Source organism: Benincasa hispida, chromosome 5, assembly GCF_027475165.1.
Source record: "Benincasa hispida cultivar pf3 chromosome 5, pf3_genome.v1.1, whole genome shotgun sequence".
NCBI lineage: Eukaryota > Viridiplantae > Streptophyta > Magnoliopsida > Cucurbitales > Cucurbitaceae > Benincasa > Benincasa hispida.
This window is the reverse complement of record NC_143482.1, coordinates 34,363,689-34,369,688: the sequence shown is the minus strand read 5'-3', so window position 1 is coordinate 34,369,688 and position 6,000 is coordinate 34,363,689.

The window sequence follows — 6,000 nt, the reverse complement described above, 5'->3', positions numbered from 1 at the left end:
GAACAAATATTTAGTACCCTAAAAATTAATTAAATCAATATAATCATATTATATTAACTTAATTAATTAAAATAACAAAAAATTACATAATAATTTGAAAACCACCCTTAGGCTCGAACCCACGACCACCAACCATCTGGAATGCACACGTGCAAGCTTCGAAGCACCACAATGCTATTAGGGAATGTCGCGACACTTATTCCATAACATAATGCTACATTGCTTCCAGCGCTGCAACACTCGACAGTAGGGTTGCAACATTGTCAACGAGTGCCGCAATGCTGGACCTTCTGTGTCGTAGCTTAACGTTGTGCCTTTACGCTCCAACACAAAATGCATGTATCTATTTCGTTCTTTTTCCATTTTTTCTCCATTTTCTACCGATCTCCTCGGCAACTCTTGCTCATTGGACAACACGGACTTACAAACTCGGTTGCATAAAATGAAATGCCCAAAGAAACGGACCCTTACAACTATAATCAAAATTAAAGTAGTAAACTAAATGCCAAATTCGAAAACATCCATTTTCGCAAACCAAACATTCATAATGCAGAATAAATTCCACCAGTTCTCTGATTTTCATTTCAAATTGAAAAAAATAGCACAACCCAACTCTAATACCAATTGAAGGAATGGAATTCCTTTCCAGAAGCGTGTGAATGTCTTGCATTTAACAATCAATTTGAAAAACATGAAACAAGAGAAGAAAATAACAGAGATAAACATCCGCACAAGCATACTACTGGGAGATGGAGAAGAGATAATTAGGAACTTACCCTTGAAGATCTTATCTTCACGTAACTCCTTTCCAAGAACTGGACACGAACTCTTCTGCACGAACATCGAAAAACAACCCAACGAACAGGACACCATCACCTGAAGTCTCTGCTATTCTCAGGACAAAAGATGGGAAGTGTAATCTTTTTAAGTGTTTTTGGGAGAAGGAAGATGCAGAGAGCTAGAGAGAGGAAATGAGATTTCTTTATGAGAAAAAATTATTCTTTTTCATGTTATAAGCCACTCACTTTCTTCTCTATGCAGCATTAGTCAGAGAAAAGGTATGAAGAAAGAGAGTTAATTAACTCCCACGTGAAACAGCAAAATAACTACCTATGGGAGTTATGAAATATTTCTATAAAAAATAATATATATATATATATATATATATAAAATACGATATAATTAATTAACTAACCTTTAGTTAGTCAACTATATATTATATATTTTAATCATATTAAAATGCAATACTCTCTTATAACCTATGGTTTTAATATGAATTTCATTCATGTTAATTTTAACCTATAGTATTTACATGAATCTTATTCATATAAATAATATTTTAATCTTATTCAAATATTTATCTCTCACATATTATAAAGTTTTAATTATAAATCAAATCTATATTAACTATATACTTTAATGTATCAATATACATTATGCTTTATATAAATCACAGTAATATAGTTAATGCCTTTAATTCCATTATATAATTTGAACAATTCAAATTATTCCAAAAATAATTATCCCTTGTTTTATCCTTAGTGAGCTAGCAAGGAGACCTTATGGACCTACAGATTAGAAGCTTCAATGATACGAGATTAATTAATTATCTATATTTATTAACTGTTAGTCACTCCACTAAAGACCGACAGCTGCACTCTTAGCACTGTAGATATATTTTTGTGTCCAGAGATATAACCAATCAACAGTAAGTTGACCTTTCATGAATTGCTCATAAATACAGTTGAATCAAATTACAGTTTTACCTTCATAGTTACATCTATCTTCTTAAGTACCATTGATCCCTCTAATAAATAATGAGTTATAGTCCAACTATAAACTAGTGCACTCTCTAGCTAGTGAGAGAGTGAGCGCCTTCATTAGTCAAGACCCGAAATCAACCCTTAAAGGAGAAATTCATCTACTTACACTAGAACCAAGAAGGAGCGAGTTCCATCTTGTGTAACTATGTTCACAGCTTCCTACTCAGAAAAATTCCAAAAATGGTAGTAGACATATTGAGCCGACGAATCTGGCCACTCTCACCAATACAGATCAAAGGATTACCCTCATAGACAAGAGTTCACAACTCACTCAAGATTAAGGTCGAGTCACCTATGGTCATTCTATTGAAATGTTAATCTCTTCAAGTAACGGTGTTATAAAGAGAGACTAATCATTTCACGGCTCGATCTTATACAAACTCTTCGTATAGTCACATCAATTATTAAGATTAAAACATTATTATTAAGATGTCTGCACATCAATTATTAAGATCAAATCGTCTTTTAACACTTTACAACAATTGTGATAATTACAAAGCGGGTCATATCTGTAGTGTCACCAAGATAAGACACCCAACTTTATTCATATACTACACACTATTTAGGTTATTACTTAAACATGATTCACATGTATGTCAACCACGTACATGTTTAAGTTACATAAAATAACCTTGGATTTTAGTTTATTGGATTGAGTTAATTCACAAATAAAATCTTTTATTTTATTAATAACAATTTATTTATATAAGTTTAAAAATTACGAGAAGAAAGAAATTAAGGACACCAATCCCAACGCCTTCAACAAATCTAAATTCAAATTTTCCAAAAATCTCAATCCACATATCAAATCTTTTGCCAAATTAATTCCAATTTCTTTAATCAACTTAATTTAAATTAATTTCTTCTCAAATTTGGCTTCAAAAAACAAAAAATAAAATCCAATGAACTTATGAAAACTAATTTAAATTCACCTGAAATTCAGGATGTTACGGTCAACATACAAGTGAATCATGTTTAATTAATAACCTTAAAGGTTTATAGTATATAGATAAGGTTGGGTGTCTTATCCTTGTAACACTATGGATACGACCTACTTTGTAAGTTTTACAAATGTTATAAGTGTTACAAGCTATTTGATTCAATCTATCCATGTATAGACATGTGAGTGGAGTTATCCTATACAAAGAGTTTGTATAAGACTGGACGATAAAATAATTTATCTCTCTTTGTAACACCGTTAACTGAAGAGATTAATATTTCATAAGATGACCATATGTAACTCAGTCTCAATCCTATGTGAGTTATGGACTTCTGCTTGTGAGGGCTTGTCCTTTGATTTGTATGGGTGAGAGTCGTCTGAGTCGTCGACTCAACGAGCCTACCATTCTAGGGACAAGACTGATTGGGGAGCTGGGAACATAGCTACTCAATATGGAATTCACTTTTTCCCAACTTCAGGGTAAATAGATGAGTTAGTTCCATTGCTGACTTTGGGTCTTGAACAATGGGGACCCTCCCTCTTTTGGCCCAAGAAAGATTTTGTTTATAGTTGGACTATAAACAGGTTGTTCATTAGAGTATCAGTGAGACTTAAGAAGCAAGAGGTAATTACAGAGGTAAAATGACAATTTGACCCAACTAGAATTACGAACGATTCGTGAAGGATTGACTTACTGGTATTGGGTATATCCATGGACACATAAATATTCTACAATACAAAGAGTGCAATTATGGGTCTCTAGTAGAGTGACCCATAGTTAATGAATGTTGATTAATTTAATTAAAGAGATTAATTAATTAATCTCAAACCATTGGAGCGTCTAATATCTAAGTTCATTAGGTCCCTCTATTAGCTCACTAAGGGTAAAACAAGGCTTAATTAGTTTTAGAAGAATTTGAATTGTTCAAATTATAAGGGAGATATGTTAATTTTATATGATACAATTAATATAATGTATATAGATACATTATATTATAAAGTTAATTTTGAATAACATTCAAAATTAAACTATGAGAGAATAATGTATTTGAATAAGATTCAAATGTAATATAGTTAAATATATGATATTTAATTATCTAAAATCAATCAATTGGATTAATTAACAATTATTTAATTTAATTTAATTTAGTATTAAATTAAATAATAACTCCCTTACAATTATAGGGGAGTTCGAGGGAGTGTGGTGGGGGGAGTTAACTCCCATCTCTCATTATGTAGAAGTTGTTCTTTGCGTTTTGAAATAGACAAATGATTTTCTACTGTGCTATCTCTCTTGAATTTTCTCTCACTCTCTCATCACTCTCACACAAAAATACATAGAAAGAGTTTCTCTGTAAAAACTTTATTTCTTCCCTTTTGTCTTCCAAAAGTTGGTTCCCATAAATCCAAATCCTTACCGGGGAATAGTGGGAAAGACTTAATAGTGGTGTTTAATTCATGATTGAAGAATTCGTGAAATCATTCAAGAATTGGAGAAGGTTTGAAGAAGTAGTCTTTAAAGGTAATTTATTTTTCCTTTGTAATTCTTGCCTATAAAAAGCATGCTTAGTTTTACATTTAATTTTCTTTGATTTCTATAAATCCAAAACATAAATTTAAAGTATAGGCGGTTAATCGCTTTCGCTGAAAATTTGATTCCTTCACCCATGACCATTGGTAGTTTACAACTTTTTCTCCCTCTTGTCTCCTTCATTTGAAGGGAACCGATGAAGGTCCCTATGCAGAAACGTGGGGATCGGTCCTAATTTTATTTTTTTACAAAACAGAGACAAATTGTGCATTACAAACTAAAATTACACCATGCTTTTGGGGAATAGGAAGAAGGGAAGAAAATGAACTTACCCTTAAAGAACAACTTCTTCTCGAATTCCCTCGATCCACGAACACGAACACTTCGATCTCCAAAAATGAAAAAACCCAAATGGGCACCACTACTTGAGAACCTTCTATATTCTCTTAGAAATGAGAATATGCAGGAGTGGTGGCTTCTGCACAATTTTGGAAAAGGAAAAGAGGATGAGAGGGAAGAGAAGAATTTTTCTTCTCTATGTGATTGGGAGTAAAACCAGGGAGAGCTTTTTTTTTTTTTTTTTTTTTTTGAGTTCCACAATTCATGGATGAAGACGAATGATAATCTCTCAACTTTCTACACCTTACTCATTTTTTATTGTAATTCCCTTCCTTTAATTAAATTAAAAATTAACTTAATTTAATTAGTAATAATATAAATATGTAATAACAACCTTATTATATATATGTACTAATGTTATATCAAATATAACACATAACCTATAGCTTTTATATTGTATCAAATATAATATAATCTATAGTTTTATTTTCTCTCAACATTACATGACATTTAATATAAATCATATTTATACTAAATTCAATTATATGAATCTCATCCATATAACTAATATTTGAATCATATTCAAATATTTAATTCCTCTCAAAATAAATTTTATATTATAATGTATCTAATACATTATATTAATTATATCATATATAATTAATTCCCTCAATTAATTTGAACAATTCAAATTAATCCAAAATTAATTCTCAATTTAATCCATGTTGAGCTACAGGGGGACCTTATGGACCTATACATTGAAGCTCCAATGGTACTTGGATAATTAATGAAACTCTTTAATTAAATTATTCAACATTCATTAACATTCATAATTGTTCAAGCCCCGGAATCAGCCCTTAAGGGAGCAATTTATCTACTGGCCTCGACATTAGGGAAGGAGTGTATTCTGTGTTGTGTTGTTGTGTTCCCAGCTCCTCAATTAGACGAATCCCCAAAATGGTAGACACATTGAGTTGGCGAACTGGCCACTCTCACTCATACAAATCAAAGGATTGGCTTCATAAGCAAGAGTTCACAACTCACTCAGGATTCAGGTCGTCACCTATGGTCATCCTGGTAAAATGTAAGTCTCTATACAATTAACGAAATTATATAATGAGACTAGCCATTTCGTGGTCCGGTCTTATACAAACTCTTTGTATAGGATACCTCCGCTTACATGTTTTCACATGAATTATCAGGATCAGATCATTTGTAGAACTTTATAACACTTGTAACATCTACAAAGTGGATCGTATCCATAGTATCACCAAGATAAAGTACACAATTTTATCCATCTACTACAGACTGTTTAGGTTATCATTCAAACATGATCCACCGGTATGTCTCTACTACATGTTTAAATT